The sequence below is a fragment of the Pan troglodytes genome, chromosome 1 (genome assembly GCF_028858775.2).
Source record: "Pan troglodytes isolate AG18354 chromosome 1, NHGRI_mPanTro3-v2.0_pri, whole genome shotgun sequence".
Classification (NCBI taxonomy): domain Eukaryota; kingdom Metazoa; phylum Chordata; class Mammalia; order Primates; family Hominidae; genus Pan; species Pan troglodytes.
In genome coordinates, this window is record NC_072398.2 from 129,284,776 (window position 1) to 129,309,742 (window position 24,967).

General features: G+C 33.3%; 1 protein-coding gene and 1 pseudogene across 1 annotated transcript in view; one reads left to right on the forward strand and one right to left on the reverse strand.

Annotated features, from left to right (window-relative positions):
• OLFM3 (olfactomedin 3) overlaps positions 1-24,967 on the forward strand; it is a 194,362-nt gene that overhangs the window by 102,876 nt on the left and 66,519 nt on the right. The window lies entirely within an intron of this gene.
• LOC101057052 (dnaJ homolog subfamily A member 1-like) lies at positions 1,293-23,062 on the reverse strand (annotated as a pseudogene).

Sequence of the window (24,967 nt, forward strand, 5' to 3'; positions counted from 1 at the left end):
GTGTGTGTGTATTCTTGAGCTTTACCAAGGTAGAATAGCACATAAGTCTAAGGTCAAAATCCTAGCTTAAGAGTAATTTTGTCAGAGTGTGCTGATACACATAACTTATCTCTAGCAACAGAGGTAAGTGGAGGTTTGGGATTCTAGTAGAGTGGAACAGAAAAAAGACAATGAATTGTAAATAAATAAGCAAATAGAGGAATTTAGTCCAAAACTGTGGTAAAACTGATGGAGAAATAAGTCCCATTGTGGTTAGAAATAAAGGTTATACAGCATGTACAAGGGCATAATTACTCTTAGAAAGGGTTTAAAAATAAAGATGTTAAACCTAAGCCCATTTGTCTTATTCAGTCACTCCAATTCCAGCTGGCCTGAAAGTAAGCAGGGTGTTTACATTTATGAGTATTGTATTTATTCTCTTTATACAAAGTAAACAGCTCATCACTGGGATCATGTCCCCTGTATCCTGAGTGTTGTGAACCAAAGAAATCTCTCAGGTGCTTCCATGCCACAAATAACATGTTTAAGCTCCATGTAGGGAAAATATTTCCAAACATGCTAATGGAAAACTTAAAGAAGGAACCTGTCCTTTCAATATATATAATTTGTGTAAAGATGCTTAAAGTTACACAGTTATAGAATGAATTGTTTAAATTACTGAAATACAATTACAATCTGTATTAGTGTTCCCTTTATTGGACTTTGAAACACATTTAAAATAAACTTTAAGAGGAAAAATTACATATGACATAAAGACAAATAGTAAAATAGGCATTCATTATGCCAAATACTCTATTTCTCTTTAAAACTGGAAATATTAAATGACATGGTCTTAAAAAGTGTAATTCCCTCTGAGTTTATGTAAAAGAAAATAAATAAAATAAGTAAAAGTCAATCTACTGGAAAATAAAATTATTCTTAGGGTTTAAATTATCTGGATTAAATAGCCCCACTGATTTACTAAATGAGATAATTTAGGTATCTACCATTTTATGAATCTCAGTATATATTTAATATCTCAAAAGAGATTGTTTTATAAAATATCAGATAATAATCAGCAATAATCACTTCTGATATCTCACTAATAGAGAACTTTGTATTTCTGGTTCTCTGTGTTATACCTTCTATTAACTTACTCTGGAAACCAAATTTAAAACTATTTGTTGCCAAAGTGGAGAGAGGTTTGTTGGCCATGCTCATCCTTGTCAACTTTTAAAAAATTTGTATTTATTCTTCCTTTAATTTTTAAAACACTACTCTAGTTGAATAGTAAAACAAAAACAATAGCAAGTAGTGAGCATATTAGGATTACAGTCCTTTGCTCATTCACTACTGCCCATAAAATGCCAGCAGCGAGTATTATCACTGGTCCCATTAAGATGTTTGACACTGAACACCTCTGAAATGATGTTTATCATCCTCATGCTTTTCCATTGTAATGGTCCCACATTTGCTTCTGCACTGTAGTGGCATCAGCATCACCTTTCCTGATTTGAATCAAAGTCCACAAATTCTATTTGATTCATCTCATCAGTCTCTTCTACTTCTTTACTCTTTTTTAGGAGTTTTTCCAGCAAGGAGTTTGTCAAAAAAGGGAAAGCCATTATCAAGAAAGTTTACCTTAAATTCAATGATTAAGTGACTCTTCATGTGGTCTACAATAAATTGGCCTGCCTTCATTTAACACACGCTTGATGGCTCCATGCTTGACAGTTTGACCTGGATGAGAGATGATGACTATGGTTCAGTTGTCAAGAGTGGATATTGGTTTTCAGAAGCCATGCAATACTACAACTAGCTGTATATCCATACATATGAAAAGGTCTTTTCTTTGTCAAGTAAAAACAGCATGGTCCTTCTGATCTAATGCAATGATAATATCTCCTGGCTCCAGTCCTGGTTTTTGGTCTCTTTCATCATGAGATGTTATTTTCTGGCCATCTTTCATGCTTTTGTCAATATGAATTTCTAGAATCATCTTCTCCCAAAACTATCTTCTTTCTGTTGCAGCTTTTACATCTATCTTGAGGACTGATCTGTTCCCCATGGCCCTGGGTCTCCATGCACACAGCTTGAATTTGCTGAGCCATTCCGGGTTCTATCTGATGAATTCTTAATTGCATTCCAATACCTTGGCAATTATGACAGCACTGTACTGTTCCTTTTTTTTCCCCACCTCTGTCTTCACACCTGTCACAAAGCATATTATTTTGCAGAGCCTGTTTCCTTGTTGCAGCATCATATAAATCTTCTAAGGTTACTGAGAGCTGGTGTACAACACTTTTACATTTCCTTTTACTCTGCATCCTTCCTCCTCTTCAGAAACCAAAAATTGGCTCACAGGTGCATTAAAAATCCTTTCACCTATAAGAGACATCAAAGATTCAGGAACTGAGGTTGATTAGAATGAATAAATGAATGAATGTAAATGTTACCATACAATCTACTTGAAAAAATTCAAATCTTACTTTTCCTGTTACCCTTCACCAAAAATAGTAAGAGGAAAAATTATAGCAAAGTATGAATAAAGTTAGCTTTTGTTCCTTGAATAGGTAAAGGTTGAATAGAGAGGACAAACACTTGTTTATAAACACATTCTCTTTTGGAAAGAGCCTGTTTGCCAGCCCCTGTGGATTTCTTTGCCGAGGCTACGATAATGCTTACAGTAAAGAAGAAAAGAAGAGTTGGGCATCAGCCACAATGGTGGCTAAACTTTGAATTCAATGCAAATTTTTCACCATTTTTAAAGTAGGAGTAAGGAAAATCATGTAGTTTCTTGAATAGCCTTGGACATTAAAATGAAAAGGACAAAGAAAAGGGAGGGAAAGGGTGGCAATGGGAGAGGAGGAAGGAGGAGAAAAGAGAAGCAAACATATTGTAAATCAAATTGTTTAATTTTTAAAAATTTGTTAAAGAGTGACCATATTTTTCTACTAAGATATAATTTTTGTAAAAGGAATTAGGAAAAGTATGTTTGTTAGATACATGCGCAAATCTCAAAGACTGCTCTTCAGTTGTTGCTGCTCATAAGCTTCTATAGATGAAGTCTTTGTATAGAAGCTTAAATTTGACTGGCTGTCTGCTGGGGTCTCTTATATTCACCAGCTTGTTGTTAGAAGGGTTTATGGAGAATACAAAAGCTTGATTATCTCCCCAGGCTGCTCTAGTCATTCTGATACCGAACTGAGACTAGAACCAGTACAATACATCTCTTGCTTGGCACACCTGTATAGTGTTAACAGGAAAAATAAATTGCAGAATCATTTATTAACAAAATTGATAGAGTCTCACAGAGGGCAGAGTTTCATCTCATTCTTGTCTAGCAGGGCCATAGAAAATATGAAGCTTGAACTAATAAAGAACTTCAAGCTTTATACAATTAAGTTTACACATTAAAAAATTTAAAATGTTGTCTTCAGTATGCCTAATTCTACAATCCATAGTGTACCTAAAGACGAATTTAAGATCTGGGGAGAACTAAGTATTAGGTAAATGCATACCAAATTGGCCATGTTCAACATTTATATTTTTTAAAAATGGCAATTCCATATGGTTCTAACAAACACATAGTGAAATATAACTACATTTTATGATTTTCATGGTAAAGAATGTCCATGTTAAACCTGAAATTTTAAACATCAGTAATGAATATTAAATGTAGATAGCTTTGCATATACACATTGGAGATTTGGCCACTAACATTTATTTTCTTTAATAGCTAAGCACCATGCTTGTCTACAAAAAAAGAATTGACATTACTGTAGATAATCTAATGCATATAATTACTAGTTTTTAATGTTTATTACATTATGAAACATTCAGTGGGCTTTTGAACCTAAGTGAAAAAAAAAATCCATCAAAAATGAGATATGATACAAGAAAGTGGTCCAAATTTTAAGAAAACAAACAAAACCATGCTTCTTATGAGTAATAGTGATCAGCAGCTCATCAATATTTTTTATTATTCCTCTAGTGCTTACATTTTATTTTTATTGCTTTTATTTTAATATTCATGTAGTAATAACTAGCATGTTATTCATATAGTATCTACCTCCCTTATCTGGAATACTTGACAAAGTACGCTATTATTTCTTTCAAAACTACTGACCATTTTAAATTTCCTCCTGAATCTCTGCAAAATATTTAAATTGCTGTGCTTAACCCAAGCCACTGTTTATTTTTTATACTAAGTTAATGATTCATGGGATGGATTAACTAGTGCAAATTTAAAATCTCTAGCTAAATCCTTCCAAACTCTGAGACCTGAGTGGAAGAAATATTCTTTTGCACCAAGAACAGTCTACAGGGTGCTGACGTTAGTTCAACCAAAATAATTAGAAAGAAAAATTTGCTAAATCACTGTGAAAACTAATGTATTACTAATAATGTACTGGAAAAGAGGCTGTTTCATTAAATTGAATTCCCAGATTATCTAAATATTTGGTTAGGCTATATTGCATAAGGCGTGAAAGACTATGGCATCTGCGGAAAAGTGGAAATATTTGCTGTTTGAAGGCAAGTTTTTTTCCAACAGTGTTAATTCATTCTGTTGTCTTCAATTTGCTGAACTATTACCTGTTTTTATTAGTACTCAAATCTTCCCAAATTATTTCTTGAATTTCATTTTTATAATTATTTAAGCAATTAATCAAGTAGTTTCTTTTTCATTGAGTTTTAGAATTCAGGATATTCATTATATTCAGTACTACTTCATGGAGTCGTTTTTGTTTGTTTAATTTTGTTTTATGCATAATGAACTTGGTGAATAAGCATGTGAAATAATTAATTTTATGCAGATATCAGAAACAAAGTTTTACCTTAATTAGAAGGATAATCAACTAATCCCTTTTTAAAGAATTCACAAAATTCCTGACTCGTGATATTTTCATGTTGGCTGTGATACATTCTTTGGGAGAATTAGAAAACCAATGACACTTATAAAAATTTCAGAAATTATAGAAAAGTCTAAAAAGTAAAATGAAACTAATATCACTCCTTATCCTGGCAAGATTTCATCACAATAGTTTTCTTCTAGATTGTTTTCTTCTTTCTGTGTGTATGTGTGTGTGTGTGTCTATAGGCATAATTGTGTTTTAAGGTTGTTCGTATTATTACTTGTACACAAAGATTATCTTCCTTTTTTCATTTTATACTACATCCAAGTATTTTCCAAGATTAGTAGCTATTTTCCAAGATCATTAAAAGCTCTTTGAAAGACATACTTTTAACATGAACAATTATCATATTTTCCAAGATCATTAAAACTATTTTCCAATATCATTTTCCAAGATCATTATGTTCCAAGATCATTAAAAGCTATTATTTTCCAAGATCATTAAAAGGTCTTTGAAAGACATACTTTTGATGTGAACAAGTGTCATATTTAAGACTTCAAGTTGATTTACTTAATCAGTTCCCTGTGGCTGAATTTTTTGGGTATTTTCAACTTAGTCAATTTATATAATATGGATTACAATATTTGTTCTCCACTCTTTTCTGACTTTTTTATCATTTCCTTAAGATGACTTCTGAGAAGTAGAATTATAGGTTCAAATGATATGAGAAATAAGATATTTAAAAGTAGAAAAATAATATATTTAAATGTGGCAAATATATGTAGAATAAATGTAACCATCTTTAACTCCTTTTAATCTTTTACCTCTTAGTCAAATACTGCTAAGTTTTATGTACATTTTTATATATGTTATCTATGCTAGATCAGTATATCCAAATATACAAATTTATTACATGCACTTTTTTATTTTATGATTTTTATTATTATACTTTAGGTTCTAGGGTACATGTGCACAACGTGTAGGTTTGTTACATATGTATACATGTGCTATGTTGGTGTGCTGCACCCATTGACTCATCATTTACATTAGATATATCTCCTAAGGCTATCCCTCCCCCCTTGACCCACTCCACAACAGGCCCTGGTGTGTGATGTTACCCACCCTGTGTCCACGTGTTCTCATTGTTCAATTCCCACCTATAAATGAAAACATGCGGTGTTTCGCTTTCTGCCCTTTCAATAGTTTGCTCAGAATGATGGCTTCCAGCTTCATTCATGTCCCTACAAAGGACATGAACTCATCCTTTTTTATGGATGCATAGTATTCCATGGTTTATATGTGCCACATTTTCTTAATCCAGTCTGTCATTGAGGGACATTTGAGTTGGTTCCAAGTCTTTGCCATTGTGAATAGTGCTGCAATAAACATACATGTGCATGTGTCTTTATAGCAGCATGATTTATAATCCTTTGGGTATATACCCAGTAATGGGATGGCTGGGTCAAATGGTATTTCTAGTTCTAGATCCTTGAGGAATCGCCGCACTGTCTTCCACAATGGTTGAACTAGTTTAGAGTCCCACCAACAGTGAAAAAGTGTTCCTATTTCTCCACATCCTCTCCAGCACTTGTTGTTTCCTGACTTTTTAATGATCGCCATTCTAACTGGTGTGAGATGATATCTCATTGTGGTTTTGATTTGCATTTCTTTGATGGCCAGTGATGATGAGCATTTTTTCATGTGTCTGTTGGCTGCATAAATGTCTTCTTTTGAGAAGTGTCTGTTCATATCCTTTGCCCACTTTTTGATGGGGTTGTTTGATTTTTTTCTAGCAAATTTGTTTAAGTCCTTTGTAGATTCTGGATATTAGCCCTTTGTCAGATGGGTAGATTGCAAAAATTTTCTCCCATTCTGTAGGTTGTCTGTTCACTCTGATGGTAGTTTCTTTTGCTGTGCAGAAGCTCTTTAGTTTAATTAGATCCCATTTGTCAATTTTGGCTTTTGTTGCCATTGCTTTTGGTGTTTTAGTCATGAAGTCCTTGCCCATGCCTATGTCCTGAATGGAATGGCCTAGGTTTTCTTCTAGGGTTTTTATGGTTTTAGATCTAATATTTAAGTCTGGAATCCATCTTGAATTAATTTTTGTATAAGGTGTAAGGAAGGGATCCAGTTTCAGCTTTCTACATATGCCTAGCCAGTTTTCCCAGCACCATTTATTAAATAGGGAATCCTTTCCCCATTTCTTGTTTTTGTCAAGTTTGTCAAAGATCAGATGGTTGTAGATGTGTGATGTTATTTCTGAGGGCTCTGTTCTGTTCCATTGGTCTATATCTCTCTTTTGGTACCAGTACCATGCTGTTTTGGATACTGTAGCCTTGTAGCATAGTTTGAAGTCAGGTAGTGTGATGCCTCCAGCTTTGTTCTTTTTGCTTAGGATTGTCTTGGCAATGCAGGCTCTCTTTTGGTTCTATATGAACTTTAAAGTAGTTTTTTCCAATTCTGTGAAGAAAGTCATTGGAAGCTTGATAGGGATGGCATTGAATCTGTAAATTACCTTGGGCAGTAAAAATGAATCATGCCATAATTACTTCACATTTAATTTTTCCCATTTAACAATATAAGTATTTTTCCAAGTCAACAATTATAAATGAAACACACATGTTAATAGCTGCATACTATAATACTACACAATTTGGATATATGCTTTTTTATTTAACAATTCTTATTGATTGGCATTTATGTTTTTTCAAACAATGCAAATGTAAGCATGAGATATATATCCACATATACTGATGCTTTTTTTTTCTGTATAATGTGCTCAGCTGTGGGATTTGTAGAATTTTAACAGACAATTTTAAGGTTGTTTATATTACTTATACACAAAGATTATCCTCTTTTCACTTTATACTACATTGTAACTATTTTGGAAAATAAGTATTTACCAAGATGATTTTATTTTGGAAAGTAAGTATTTTCCAAGATGATTATATTACTACTTGGACACAAAGTACAATAATACTGAATTTAGAAAAGATTTTAGCAATCAAGTTGCATAACAGACTGCCTGTTCCCTGTATGAAACTGAATTAAGAGATGTCCTAGACATTATTGACCTTAAGATCTTATTGGAAAAAATTCTCTTAAGGAGAATTTCTTTCAAATTTTATTCTTCCTATTAATGATTTTAAATATGTTATTATATGTTCATTTCTAATTTTCATTTCTTATTCCATAAATTGCATTTCCATATTTTTTTGGTTTGCCATTTTATTATAAATATCTAGGAGCTCTTTAATATTAAACATTCTTAACATTTTTTCTGTCATAGGTATACAATTATTTTCTTTCAAATATTTGTTCTTTTATTCTGTTTATTATGCTTTCTGCCACAATAAAGTTTTTTTTTCCATTCATGGAGTCAACTCTTTAAATTTTTTGATTCATGGCTTTTTGTTTCTTGATATTTGTATAACCTCACTCACCAGGAGGTTATACAAATATTTCACCTGTATCTATATTTTATGCATTATAATTTATTTTAAAAAACAAAATTTTCTCCAGCTAATTTGAAAAAAATGGTCTAAATTAACTTATTACAGAGTATTAGCTAATTGTTCTAATAGCAAATACTAAAATATCTATTAATTCCCCTCAAGATTTTTCAAGAGAAGAAATTATATAACTGAGGGTAGTCCATAGGAGGAAAGTATGATGTTTTATTTACCTTATTATACCCAGAGCCTGTCATAGGAGATGACTTTTAATAAATGTTTAATGAATAAATTGGAAAGAATCAACAAGGAGAAAATATGGTCTCATTAGTAATCTGGAAAAGGAGTGTGTTCCAATAATCTATTGCTGTGCAACAAACCCAAAATTTAGTGTCTTCATATGGTGATGTTTTAATTGTCTGTCTCACACCTCTGTGGGTTGGTGGGCCTCAGCTACGTGGTTTCATTTGGAGGTCTTTCATGCAACCGCAGTCAGATAACACCTGGAGTCGTCTTAACTAGTGTCCCCACTCACGTGTCTGATGTTCTAGCTGGAATGGCTGCAGTAGCCAGGGGCTGGTTCCCCCAAGCTAACATGCTATGCCTTGGATCCTGATTCTTCCCCCTCCAGTCTCATTTCACTTTTTTCCTTTGCTTTGTGACTGAACTATATGAGAAACATCACCACTTTATTTTATGTACATACAAAATTATCACCCTCCACCTACCTACCAGCCGGCCTCCTCCCTTCCCAAGACTTTTATGTATCATTGCATAATGTCTGAGCAAAAGTTGTGCTGCACTTCTACAAAATGAACAACTTAAAATTAAGTATTAGTTAACTTCTTAAGTCTTTCCACTTTTCTATTATTTTATTTTTTTTCATACCATGTATGTTTTCTCCTCCCTTGCCTCTGTTTTCTTACACATTTCAAATCTTGGGTGGTTGTGGGGAGAGGGTGCAACCTTCTCATTTTTGCATGAACTCAAAAGGAAAAACTCAAAAATTTTTTAAAAGACAAACACCTTTGTTTTTGTATGTACTCCCTCTTGCCCATATTCCAAATTAAGCTCAAGCTTGAATACTCAAAAATTCAACTGAAGGTTTTATATCACTTATTATAAGATATTAATTGAGTGTTTACACACTTCTTCCTTTGTCACTAATATCTATACATGTACACTGGACCCTTGAACAATGAGAGGCTTAGGGGTGCTGACGCCCTGTGCAGTCAAAAATCCATGTATAACTTTTGATTCCCCTAAACTTAACTACTGATAGCCTGCTGTTGACTGGAAGATGTACCAATAGCATAAAGAGTTAATTGACACACATTTTGTGGTTATGTGTATCATATACTGTATTTGTATGACAAAGTAAGCTGGAGAAAAGAAAATGTTATTAAGAAAATCATAGAAAAGAGAAAATTTATTTACTATCCATTAGATGAAAGTGAATCGTTATAAAAGTCTTCATCCTCATTATCTTCACATTGATTAGGCTGAGAAGAAGGAAGAGAAGGGGCTGTTCTTGCTGTCTCCATGACAGAGGCAGAAGAGGTGAAGGAGATGGAAGGAGAGAAAGGAGAAGCAGGCACTCTCCATGTACCTTTATGGAAATACATCATAATTTCTTTCTGACTTTTGCTTTTTCATTTATCTAAAAATATTTCCATATGGTACCAATCCTTTTTCCATCATTTGCTTTATTTCAGTGCTTGTATCATAGAAGGGCCCATGTCATAAAAAGCAAAGGAATTCTTGAATAATCAGATACTTTCTGTTTTCTGGCACTGGTTTGGAAGCTCCCATCTCCATAAAGTCATCTTCTGTTAATTCCTGTGGTGTGATGTCTATTAGATCTTGAATTTCTACAAAATCTATATCTGAAAACCCTTTATTCACCACCTTTTTTTGCCATATCCACAATCTCTTTCATAGTTTTCTTGGCTGGCTCTGTTGTAAATCCTGTGAAGACATGTGCAACATCTGGATAGTTTTCTCCAGCAGGAATCTGATGGCTTCCGTGGCTTTCATGGATTTTTCTATAAGAACAATGACATCTTCAATGGACTTTCCTGGTGTTCTGTCTATTGGGGTTCTCTTTCACAGCATTGAAAATACTTCCCATAGAGTAACATGTGTAATGAACCTTATAGGTTCTTATGACCTTCTCATCTACAGGCTGAATTAGAAACGTGTGTTTCAGGGCAAGTAGAACACTTTGAGGTCTTTGGTATTGAACTCATGGGGTTCCGGGTGGCCAGGGGCATTGTGCAATATCAAAAGAACTTTAAAAGGCAAGCCCTTACTAACAAGGTACTTCCTGACTTCAGGGACAAAGCATCAATGGAACCATTCCAGAAAAAGGATTCTCATTGTCCAGGCCTTCTTATTGTACAACCAAAAGACTGGCAGCTGGTATTTATCTTTTCCTTTCAAGGCTTTAATAGGGCAATCCTGATTATAAACTGACTGCATTTGCACAAAATATTACAGTTAGCCTATTACTTTCTGTCTTAAATCCTGGTGCTCGCCTCTCTTCCTTACTAATAAATGTCCCTTGTGGCATTTTTTGTCTGTTTTTTTTATTTGTTTGTTTTTGTTTTTGTTTTTCAGAATAGGGCACTTATCTCTGCATTAAAAACAGGTTCAGAAAGGTGTCCTTTTTTCTCAACAATTTTCTTAATGGTGCCTGGGAACTTATCTGCTGCCTCTTGGTTAACAGAGGTTGCTTCTCCTGTTATCTTGACATTTTTAAAGTCAATCTCTTTGGGAAAACATTAAACCATCCTTTGCTGGCACTAAATTATCCAGCTTTAGATTCCTCACCTTCATATTACTTTAAATTCTCATATAATGACTTTTCTTTTTTATAAAACATATTAAACATGAAAAAAGTAAAGAGGGAAATGCCAAGGGGAGCAGGAAAATAGAGAGGATGTTGGGAGAGGTCTGGGGCTCCAGAAAGTCCATAGAAGGGGCTAGAAAACAGGTGATCTAAGAAGTCAAGGAAGGTGCAGATTCTTCTAGGTCATTGATGGTGCTGTGAATGAATGTTGATAAATAAGCCTAAACTTTCTTTCTTATTTTTAAGACTCTTGGTGATAGTGGCTTAAAAGATGAGAATCAATACAGACCAGGATTTAAAAAAAAAAGATAGTAAGTTTTTTATTTCCATTTGTAGGGCCAGATGGAACCTGCTGTCTTGTCCTTTACTCTTAATGTTTCTTATCTAAATATTATGAATGTCATGGATGTATTTAACTCTGAAGCTGTTTGTCTTTTACACATGTAACCTGTAACTCTAAAAGTATACATTCTTGAGAATACAAAAATGCAATTATATGTATGTAAGTAGATATAATAATTATTGTTAATTGCACATCACTTCTTTTTCATATTATTCTGGCAAAAAAAGAGAAAGACAGGTAATTATACTAAAATTGATATTGTTCCCAGGTGGAAAAGCCAAGTAACTAGAACATGCTTTAGGAAGGTGATGCAGTGAAAGACATAATTGGACATTATCAAGGACATTAAGGGTATGTCACAGACACACATTGGTAAGGAAGGAAGGGATTCTGAAAATAGGTACTCCTCCTACCACTTGGGGAGCTTATACCACAGTGGAATAAGAAATGGCTTGAAATATTTTATGACTATATTATTTTATTTGGAAGTAGAAATCTGAATTTCTACATTTTTGAATTGTATATGTGTATATATATGTGTGTGTGTATAGAGTATATAAATTGTATATATGTGTGTATATATTATATATAGTATATATATAACTGTAAATATAAGCAGACAAATATTCAGGTTTGATCTTAACAAGGATCCTCCAGGAGTCAAGCTAAAAACATTGATTTTTTTAAAACTGTAATACTGGTTACCTTCATCTTCTATTCCACTGGAAAGATGACAGCTACCTGGGACAGTTTTGCAGAGTAAGATTGGCTGATAGAAGTAACCTTAGGCTCACTTGATCTTCATTGGTCATGTCTTAGTTCCTTCCTGTCTTCACTCAAGAAGGTCTTTGGTAAAGAGACCACTACCCAAAGCCTTGAACTAAGGAACTATGCCCAGAGACATTCTGACTAGATTCTTTGGGGTAATTAGATATGAAAGATAAAATTGTCAAATGGGAGACAATTTTATTTTTCATGTCTACTTTAACCTTACTGTTGTTACTGTAAAACAGGTGATCAGGCTCCTTCTCAGGAGACCGGACTTCATAAAACACCAGATGATTTCCTGGACTTCACCATCCTTGGCAGCTGTCCCTGCCTTGTTGAGGTTGGTCAAATCTTCATAGATTTGCTCACTACTGGCAATTACATCTGGGGCAGTGTCATCTGGTACTGCCCAAGAGTCTATCTAGATTGTGGTCTTCTGCACCAAAATGAAGCAGATGTCAAACTTATAGCAACCATCTTTCACTTTACCTTCTCATGCCCTGTCATGCTTACATCAGTGTTGTCCCGGCAGAAAAAGCAGTTCTCCAGATTCCAGGAGTTCTCAGGGATCCAGATCAATACTATCTTATAGGCAGCCCTGGCTGCAGGATTGGCAACCTATACTGAGTTGGGTTTGCATAGACATGAAAGGTGGCTTAGTTAAAGATTTGCCTGGTAATTTTTAGTCACCCTAATCCAATATATATGGATATTCTATATATGATTATATAACAATATCAGAACTGGCAGAATTCTTTTAATCTTTATATATATATATATATATATATATGCACTTATATTAAGGGTAGAAATAACGTAGTGTTGTTTTGTTGATTTTGACATACATAAATTTTTGGATATAACATTTTTGAAAATTTGATTGTTATATAATCAATACTTATGTAGTTTTCCAAAACACCATTAATCTTCATTTTAATGTCGCATCTTATACTCAATGGTATTTTAAAATCAAATGAATGTCGTGTGTGTGTGTGTGTATGTGTGTGTGTCTGTGTATTTCATGACTAAATTTTCTTTTTTTCTTTTCTAATAAGATTAGATTTATTCAATACCCTAGTAAAAGTTTTGATTATAAGTATCCAACAGTATGAAAAGTACAAAACAGATCTGTAGATTTCTAATATATTAATACAAAGTACATGACTACATACAGTACACCCTACAGGCAAAGAGAGGTGGAAGGGGAAAAAGAAGACTGTGGTTGAGGTCTGGTAATAAATAAATAAATACAGAAGTAGAGATGATCCATATTATAGTATATTCTACCACCAATACTGCAGCCAAAATGTAAAAAAAAAAAAAAATCACTTCAAAATAACTCAGGAGGATGACAGTGGCTGGACTTTTGTAATTCGCCTCAAAGACTGTGGGAGAGCCAACTCAACTCACTGTATAGTCTGTGCATATGGTGGCTTGTAGCATGTAGGTTTTTTTCCAAAAGAAGGAAATATAAAATGTTTAGATTAAGAACTATAAAACTACAGGGTGCCTATAAAAGGTGGCTTACTCCTTATTGTTATTATACTATCCAATTTTTAAAATGCAGTTTAAAAAATAAGCACTGAGTCTTATTATTATACGGCAGGCAAATGTTTCTCCCTCATTCTGAAAAGACTGAACTGGCAATGCTTTTCCTGAACATTTAGAAAAGAGGCAGTAAGAGTACTCTTACTTCAATGAAGTCATCAAAGTCATGTAACACAAACAAAAGTCGATTATATTTACACACTCAGCAAGCCCGCTAAGAAATGTGTCCCAAGAAGTATTAACCTTTGTTGTGTGCCATCCTGAAGACTTGCACATTTTATTTTTCAGATAGCTTAACATTTTTAATCGAGTGTGTTCTCTACCATGCGGTAATGCTTTGGTACTATTCATACAGGGTCTCGCCTGTCCTAAAGACTTGCCATTTCCCCAAGAGGAGCTTTGATTCTGCTTTAGAAGTTTTATATGAATTAAAATCTTTATCAAATATTAATATGAAGGGAGGCACAGGATGCAACATATATAGTCAAGTTACCTCTCTGTATATTTAGAAATTACTTTCTCCTCCAAGGTATTTGCAGCAGAAAGCTCAGTCTGTCCTGCTTAATAATCAGTAGTACAGGTTTGAATCATCAGAAGCTTGGCAAGACCTTAATATTTCAAAATTATTAACAACTACCTCTAGGGGCAAGTCCATGTTACTGAGTTATGACAAATTTATTATCATGAGGGAAAACAAGAGTAGCCAGCCATCTTAAAAATGCCCCAACCACGGCTTCTCGATACAGAAAGACTGAAAACTACATACAGTTTATCATACAACAAATCCCATCTCTGTCCCCTGAAATTCCCCTAGTTTCATTCATTAGAAAGGGATTTAAAAAAAAAAGATTTAAAGAGCACTTTACAGCAGCAGTCAGCTTTCCTATGAAATACTCAGCATCTTAAATATTATGTATAACTCTTTTTTTAGTAAGCTAGACACTGGCTTCAGAGTTTGTGGGACTGGGGGAAATCAACCCATTCAAAACTACTCTAGAAATTGTCTTTTGGCAGAATAGCAGGTATCCAAGTTAAAAATAGGAGGGTCATTTGAGACCAGCCTGGCCAACGTGGTGAAACCCTGTTCATGATGAAATTTTCATTCTCTGTATTTAAAATAAAACTAATTAAATTATGTAGTGTGAATTTTCATGGGGTTCATTTCTAAAGTTGTAATCAGTGAAGAAATAGTTAATCTCTATGTGTTTTTGTCACATGTCTAGACATAATTATTAAAAATTTAGGCAAAAGTACAGAAAAACAGATGGGCTTTCTAATAGTAAAAGGCCTGAATGCTTGTTGTACAGCTGCTCTTTTTATAATCCCAGATTTTAGGAGATGGAGGAAAGAATGTTGTGAGCTTTTTCATCAATTATATGCTATTTTTCTTTACAATAAGAATGCAATTTAAGAGAAACTTTATTTTAGGGTGTTACTTGGCCTCTTACAGATTCATAAAGGAGTGACTACTGATTCAGAATATTTATGAAATTCAGAAAATGCATTTACCAAGTAAACCTTGCATCACTTTTCTTTAAATTAAAATTTACTGAATATAGAATAAAAGATATTTGGTTATTTGCTATTCAGAATTACATTTACCAAAATGGCATTCAATCAATCCATAGCTAAATCTAGGCTTCTATATAAATCCACTTATATTAAGTGAATTAGTAATATTCCAGCCATGTTAAAAGATAGGAATACATGATTTTTGACCCAGACCCAATGTATTGCATCAAAAAAGTAAAACAGCTCATTAACAGTAAGACATATAAAATATGAAACCAATATCAATCAAAATCTTTTACAAATGGAAGGTGAAATGATATAGAGCCCAGCATCAAATAATTTAAGATATAGCAAAGCAGCTGAAACATTGAATTGAGAGAAAATTATTATTGTAAGGAATAATTTCTCATTTATGTGATAGTGGTATGATCAAGAATAGAAAGAACTATAAATACATTTGGAAGTTCAACATTCAAACTATACTGTGTAGTCAGTAGCACATATAAATAATGCCATACAGACATCAAAAGAAAAAAATGTAGTGTTTAATAAAATCAATCCATGTTTCCTGTGCTTTAAGCAAAAAAATGGATTCTCATTAGCTCTTGACAAAAGGATGATGCCACAATCCACTGAGACTCTGTGGCATCCTCTGAAGAAGTTTCATAGTTTTTCTTTAACTTTGTTAGAATCTCAAAGCTGAGGTGATAATTCAGCTCATTCCAAATTATCCCTTCTCTGCTTCCCTCCCTTGGTGATATTCCTCAAAACTTTCACAAGCATTGGTGGTCAATATGTTACCAAATGTGGTTCAGTTACATATATTTTGCAGCTCATATGATTTCTCTAAGGGGCAGTGATTACTGGTTGTAGTCTGTGATGAGATACACCTAAAAGCTATTTCTATAACTACTCTCTGCCACCTGAACTATAGCTGATCTGAACGGCGCAAATTTGTACCAAGGCTAATTCTTCATTAGTTTTCAAGGACTGTGGTTGCTTCTGTTTTCTAAAGCTGTCTAGTAAGATTTTCTGCCATCATCATGAGTTGCTTCCTAGAACTCTGTTGCCATTGTTCAAAAGATGGACCCAGAAGATGCATGGCAACTAAGGATGCCACCAGCTCACAGGTAATGGCTTCCAGCATGAGCCCAGGTCAATACTGGAATCTTGTCTCCATTATTTCTACCCCTACTGCTTCCTATAACCACTAATCTCAAGCCAGTGTTAGAGCCTCAGTGCTACAGATGGCATCAGTATTCATCACTGTAGCTGATGTAGAATATAAATTTATCAGCTTATGAAAGTCACCTTCCCTCTGATGTGACCAGTTTAATGGGTGACCCAACATATATGAATGCCTATGTGTTTTGTGGACTCTACATAGTAAGCTTACATCTGCTTCCTCTGGCACTGATGGGGTCCACACAGAGCAGTTTGGAGAAGTTAATTCAGGTGTGCTGCACCATCATTGTCTACCACTCAATATCCAAAAATGAAGCATATGACCATTAACACAACAATGGAGATAAAACAATCTAACCACCATCCCTTTAATTAAAAAAATAGTACCCACACTTCTCTGATAAATGTCTCTAAGACATAAATCCAGCTTTGGGTCTCTCCAAAGATTTTTCCACTTTCAGAGTCTCAAGGTCTTGCATTGAAATGAAAGTCTTAGTGCCCAGGTGTAGCTTCTCTAGGACATGCAAGTGAGAAGGCACTTAAATCCCCATTGTGCCTCAAGAGTATGCTCCTGAAGTCCTTTCACTTTGTGAGCTGTATCTAAGGTGATGCCACCAGCCATACACATCCTAAGCCAGTTTTATAAGTATTAAATAGAAAAAAAACTTAACTAGCAAACTCTAAGGGAATCTGAATAGTACTAAGGCTTTATTATAATGATATTAAAGTTACAACTAAGATTTAATAAAAAATATGTTGTATAAATAAAATTTGAAAAAAAAATGCTTCATTAAAGACCAAATATTTAAACACAATGTTAACAACTAAGTGACTTTAAATACTTAGACTAAGGTCATTTTTAATAAGATCGTACATACTAAAATTATTTTTGCATTTATTTAAAAAAAAAACAGGTTGATAATGAAAGTAACTCAAAACACTAAAAGCCCAAAGTAGGTTTTACCTGTTTATCATTCCCTCTTTCTTCTCCTATTCCAAAATTCTTATGCAACATTGTCTCACAAAAATTAAAATATACAAAAGTAACTTCTGATGATGCTGTTTATTTTATGTAATAGTGTTGTTTTGGAAATATAGCTCATTGAAAAACTGGTTTTTAATATGTAATATCAGTGTCAACAAAATTGGAACATATTTAATCAAAATGAAATTCATGTTCTGGATTTTGATCTCCTGATCTCCAGCTTTTAAAATAGTAGTCAAGGTACCATAACTTGTTGGTATCAAGAAGTCCTTCAGGAATGAGGAGGAAGTAATGGAAAGAGAGGAATCTGGTTATCCTGATATATACTGATGGTGTCACTCTTAAAGCTTTATCATAAATGAACAGCTGGGTTAAAAGTTTCAACTTGCGAATCCAGACTTCTTCAAATGATCAGCAACTTAGAAATAACCATGGTTTGTGTCATTTATTACTAGTCAAATATTGCAACTATCTGAATATTTTACAGCATATTTACATACCACTTTATTGTTTACAAAGAAACTTTCATATGTAAGCTCATTTGTTCTTCAAAATGGCTCAGTGAAGGATCCGTTCACCAACAAGTATGTTTCAGATGTTGTGTGAGTAGGTTGGACTCTCTTCTTCTAGTTGACAAACTGAAATTATAACCCAAGTCAGACACCTAAGAGGGTGACAGAGCTAGATAAGGAATTGAGATATGATGATTGCAAATCTTGTGTCCATCCCACTTTAGGACACTGTCATTTACAAGACAATATGAACACAATTACATGACACAGTGACTTGTTACAACCTATACTAAAACCCTAGAAAAACCATGCAGTCTTCTAAACGATTTTAACATATAGAATTCAGGTAGGATGATTATTATTAAAAAATAAAAAATGAAGTATAAAAAAGCTTAATAAGCTAGATAAATTACAATATTTAATTTGGAATTTTAATGCTAAAATTATCTCTTATTTGCATACTACTTTATTGTTTACAAATCTATTGTTTATCTCTTATTTTGGTCAGGCTTAAATTTGTTTTTATTCTAAAACAAACAAATACAAACAGAGCTAGAGCTATTAAATTGGCTGCCCTAAATTTCTGAATGTAAGAGTAAATTTTTTAGACACTCTTCATCCCAGAGATATAGAAATGCTTAGTAACAGTAATTTTGTAAAAGCACTTTACAGAGTATAGGTATGTAGTGGCCCAATAGCCATCATTTCTCTGAGTGCTCGTTGCCTAGGCACTTTTGGACTTGCCGTATGGAGGAGGGAGCTTAAGAAGCCAGCCAACACTTAACACCACTGTCTTCTGGCATCCACCAATTCCCTTTAGTATGGTTTGCACTCTAAGGCTGTTCAGAGCAGGTGGCTCCTGCTGTAAGAAGAGAGTTGTGGGAAGATATCCATGAAATGAATATTTATAAACAGTCCCAATCTTCATTTTAAGTATAAGGGAAAAATAAATTTTCAACAGAGAGGTCCTTAGGAATTGCTGATCTAAGGCATCATCTCTTAAATATTTACAATATTCTTATGTTGTGAAATTCTTTAATCTGAAGTACTGTAAATAAATTAAGAGTGCAAAACTGAATCTGCCAGAGAATTCTGATAAATTCTCTTTTAGCATGAGCAAGCCAGTCATTTATGTAAATAGTTTCCTCATTTTTTGTGCAAATTGTTCTTCAAGGAAAGTTAAATCATTTTGTTATTTAACTGAAATCTACTTTGTGACATCCACTTAAATGACAGTGTTGAAGTCTTTCCTTGTAGCTGTTTTAAAACTGTCAGGGCCATTCCAGCAAGATTACTGGAAGTTAGGTATGAGAATTGATGACATTCTCCAACTCAATTCCATGCATACATATTTTGAGCTCTTGATACGGCTTTGAAATGCAGACAAGTGGTCTGATGATAGACAAAATGGAATATTGGAAATGACACTCTTTTATAAAGTTCAGCATAGGGACTGTAGATAACCACTTCTTGTATACACATTTTATTTTCTATTTAACTCATCTTATGTCCTAGAATATAAATTTTATTTTTTTAATTAACAGACTTTATTTTTTAGAGAAGTTTTAGGTTTACAAAAAAAGAGCGGAAAGTAGTGTTCCTATATCTTCCTTCTATTCCACAGACATGCACATAGTTTCTCCTATTATTTACATCTTGCATTAAGATGGTACCTTATTAAAATTGATTAGCCAATGCTAATTAACATTATACTAACCCATTAACACTAACTAAACGTTAACACTAATTAAACTCCACAGTTCACAGTAGAGTTTGTGTTGTACATTCTATGGATTTTGGCAAATATATAATGACATATATCCACCATCACAGTATCATATAAAATAGCTTCACTGCTCTAATAGAAATGTATTTTAATTGCTTTTTCAGATTGCTCACTGCCATCTCAGTATTTTTCCTCCCAATCTAGAGGAGATTATCTATTTTAAAATTCTGCTTATACAGAATCATTTAATTTTTCTTCATTAACAGTGAATTTAATTACTTTTTTCATAAGCTAATATCTTTCAATGGATTTTAGCCAGGACCATGAGGTCAGAAATAATTCTACTTAACGAAATTGTTAGTTATGAGAGGATTCATAGTCATTGTGACTCAGAGAGTCTAATCCACAAATAAGAGAAGCTGGGATTTAGAATTCTGCAATGACTTTCAGTGTAATGTCTGCTCATTACTTAAATCAGGATGGGAAAATTCCGGCTGGCCAGTTGGAAACTACCTAGCCAGTTGGGGAAGATGAGACTAGATCCATGCCCCTATTTCTTAAAGTTAGATTTGCAGATAATCTGCCTTCTCCTTCCATTCAATACCTCAAACAGTATCACAACACAGAACAACAGGTCTAACACTTGAGATAAAATAATACCAGTTATTCTGTGTGACCCTGGGCAAGAAATTTAATGTTGTTGAGCCTCAAACTCCTTACTTAAAAATACTGAATGTGAGTAACAAGTTGACACTTGCCTTAGTATCTGTAATGGTCAAATTATTTAGTATATATCAAAATTATATACATAGTACCAGACATTTGACAGATGCTCAATAAATATTTGTCACTGCTGTTACTATTATTATTATTATTATATTATTAGAATTCTTATTATACTGTAAAGATACAGAAAAGAAATTGACCATAGCAACAGCTGACTGCAGTTCAGGCAAAAAATGATCAAGATACATATTAGATCTTCCATTCCAGACATGGATAGCTTTAGCTGTACAGCCAATGTAAATTAGCATTTTAGTGATGGGGACAATGTTCAATTCAAGTAATACTCATTGGAATTTCTCCCAGTTTCCCTCTGGGTTAGTTTGACATGTGTCTATTTACTATCTAATGTGAAATCATCCAAAATATAATCAATCTTGAAAACCACATGGTCAAGAGGCAGAAAAGGTTTTTTCAAAAACCACTATTAATCGTAAAAGTATTATATATTTTTAAAAGTTCCCTATCTATTTTTCCAACTTATAGAATTAGGGGACTACAAAGCTATGATGATTATTCCTGCTCTTAGGCCAGTCTGCTCATAATAAGCCATGTAGGTAAGAGGAAGAAATTAATAACTAAATGTTGAAGTCATATTACATTTTAATAGTCAAAATATTTTCTCCGCTAGATCTTGAAGTTGGAGATTAATTATTTTAATAAATAACATGTAAATTTTTGGAGAATAACAATAAAAGTCAATATTTATTAGTGTTTAATTGGTCTGGCAAAATTTAAATGATGAGGAAGTATTGCATCATTTAAACCAAACAGTTCTCAGAGTACCATTATTTTCTTCATTCTACACTAGAGAAAACTGAAAAAAGATCTAGTAACTTGACTAAGCTAGAAAATGGTGTGAATAGAATTTGAACACAGGCCATATGGTTAACACTCGTCTGTGCTCAACTATTCTTTTATACTAGGGAAGAACAAATACATTGTAAATAAAAAAAAATTAAACTCAGATCTACCACATAGTACTCATAACCATGAAAAAGTTGCAATATTTGCACCCCCCACCTGGGCCCCAGCCAGTTACATTTTCCTTAAATTAAGGTCCTATAGGCCTTACAGGGTTGCTGTATTTTGTACAACTTCCACAAATGACTAACATGATAGTATTATAATGTATATGTTTTTCTATTTTTAATATAAAAGCTTGCATTTTATTAGCCTATCATTTTATGAGCCTGAATTTCATATATTGAAGACAATTTCCCCCATACAAAATAAATTGTGATATATAAAACAGTAAGAATACAATGTTAAATTATTTTTGGGATTTTCTTGAGGCTCTTCTTTCCTGCTTATGTTCTTATAAATGAATATACATATGCAGAAGGAAGAGCAACAAAAGGGAAGCTTGGAGGCAATGTAAAGGGACACGGCACTCTTCTCATGCTCATATTTTTATTATCACATTCTATGAAGCCATTCAGTTCTTCTTCATGTTTATTCATATTAAGGTAGCTATATTTTATGGTGACATTTTGATAGACTTCATCTTATTTTAGCAATTCACTTAGTTTGTGAAAATGTAAGTTGTATATTCTCAAAATTTTAAGTATTCACTGAAACATAAATTTTCAGCTGATGTCAGCCTTTAAATGTCCTACAATCATGTAATTAAAATTAGGTTGATTTGTTTTTAAAGATTTTAAAATTTAATACCTTTTTTCCTAAAACTAACTTATTTTTTTGCATTGTACCCATTAAGATATAGAGTGCTAGACAATCTTCAATAGAGTTTCTACAGAAGCAAAAATGATAGAACAAGCCTTTTGAAATCTAAAAAGTACCAAAATGTTCATCTTCATTACTAAAATATAGTAATTAGATGCAAAATTTTAATCCCCATTTCATGTTGTCTTGTTCGTTGATGCCAAGTTGAGGTTTCATTACAGAATAATTATCATTCATCATCATTTAACTTGGAAAGTCTAACTTCTGAGAAATGAGATTGAACCAGAACAATTGAGATCTTTCCAGGGAAGCTAGATAAATAGTTTTTACAGACACTGTTTTTAAAAGTTGAAAAGTAAGCTATAATTTTTATTTAGAAAACAAATCTCCTCTAAGGAAAAGTATAGCACTTATTTCAATCAGACATATATGTATTAAAGCTTCCACTCATCTCTTAATTTTCTCCTATCCAATCAATCCTAAATACCTTTTTAATATATCATTAATCTTTAGCCTTTTTCAGACTTTTAAAAATAAATTTTCTGAACTCTTGCCATAGCCACCTAACTTTACCAGATCTATTCTCCACTCAACAACTTGGGTTTTCTGACTAAATCAAAGAAACAAATAAATTTGCTCATGCCACTACCTTGATAAACACCTTTGCTAACTCCCTGTTGCCAATATGTTGATGCACATATAGCCTATGAGGCTTTCCATCTCTTTTCAACATCTCTGAACCTATCTGTAATCTTCACCTTCCTATGCTTCAAGGACATGAACCTTCTTACCTTCCTCTCAAACACACCAGGTTCTCTGAGCTTCTGCTTTCACTCCTGCAAAACTGCCACCCATTCTTTAACGCTCAGCTCAGTTAACACCTCTCTAACGTATTTCATAAAGCTTTAACTGAAAGTGAGTAGCTGACTTTGTGATCACACAGTAATAATTCATTTTTCTATGACAACGTTCATCATATTATGCACTCATAATGTGACCACTTCTCTCTGTGGTACTTAAGTTCTAGCACATAAGTAGCTAAAATACACATGTTTTAAATAATTTTAATGTAAATTCTAGTTTCAGTGTATTTTCAAAGTATATCAGTGCATATTTATGTGCATTCTATTTTCAAAGTATTTAATAGTATTATAAATCATATTTATATGGTATCAAATATCAAAAAGTTTAACTCTTTTGATACAATTTAGATTATAAATATGATTTGTTTGGTTTGGCTTCGATTTTGTTGTGCCTGAGTGACTTATCTATGGAGATGTTTATTGTTAAATTAAAATACATGAAAGTTCTCAACTGTTTTAGGATTTGTGTCTATTTTAGGGTTTGTGTCTATTGATAGTCTGTCAAGCTATCAATTCTTACTGCTGATGATGCATCTTTCTGCAGAAGATGTCAGCCAAACCACTCAATATTTTTACACAATTTACTATGAGTAAATTAACTAGTAAAGTAAAACTAACCTTATTATAATTTTGTTTACAGTAAAAGTGAATGATGACCTGGGGACTTTCTTATAAAACAAAATATTTGAACTTTAATGTTTAGACTGTGTTTTCTCTGTTGGGATCTAAAAAAACTTTTTTTCAACACACATTTTGTTATTCTACTTGAGATTTATAGTTAAGTGACAATAAGTAAAATGGTCTTAAAATATATTCATTCCTGTGTCAGCACAAAAGTACACTTACTGATTTTTATCAAGTATTTAGCATTATACTTTCTTGGGATTAAAAAAATAAAACTCCTGCTGTCAAGGAGTTTGGTAAGGGTGATAAATATAAAACTAAACTATTAAAAAATAAGGTAACTGCACAGTGACTGAGTATGTATAAGAGTTATAAAGTCAACGTATTACTCTGCTTTGTCTAAATTTCTTACTAGAATTAGAAATACAGGATCTTTTCTTTTTTTCTTTTTAAACAGTTATAAAGTCAAGAATCAATGTTTCTGTATAGTGTCATAGGAAAAGGAAGTAGTGGATGCTTTATTAAAGGTAGCTTGGAAAATTTTTATATTATACATTCTTGCACTCATTCCCACAGCATGTGGGGAAGAAAAGCCCTCAGCATATGGATATTTAAAAAAAGCTCTCTAGGTATTATAATTCTGACCTTTCTGCCTACACCCCCACAGGAAGCCACTGTGAAAAAAAAAGACCCCCATTATCTCCTAAGTTTGCTTGAGGCCAGAAGTTGGAGAAACCTTCTGAGAGGAAATGAATTTTGAGTTTAATTTTGATGTGTTAGTAGACCATTAACAGTCTGTAATATCTAAGGGGACAGAGGCATCAGAAACGTAGCAATTGGGATGTATGAGGAAGAAGTAGAACAAGCAGTTGGAAAGCTAGACAAAGATTGCAAAGGTGTTATGAAAAGTTAGGAATCTCAAATACTGGTACTGCAAGGCAACTGTGTTGTCTTTAGCTAATTCAAGGTGGATACTTTTATATCCACTAGTCCCAGTGATAGCTGTGGGGAAAAATATGACACCAGAAGTCATTGCCATGCACTGTAGCTAAAACTGTCTGGGAACATTGTGAGGGAGAAAGGTGAGCATGATGTTATTGATGAATTATGGAAAAATTTTAAGGTAATGAACAACATCCCTTGAGCTACTGATGTCTCAGAGATTTTTTTTTCAGCTACAAAGAGATATATCCACATTATAGGGGGAAGGTGAAGCAATTATTTTGTAATTACCAAGTAAATTTTCACAATTTTCCATCAACTACATGCTATCTATTGGGACTATTTAACAAAT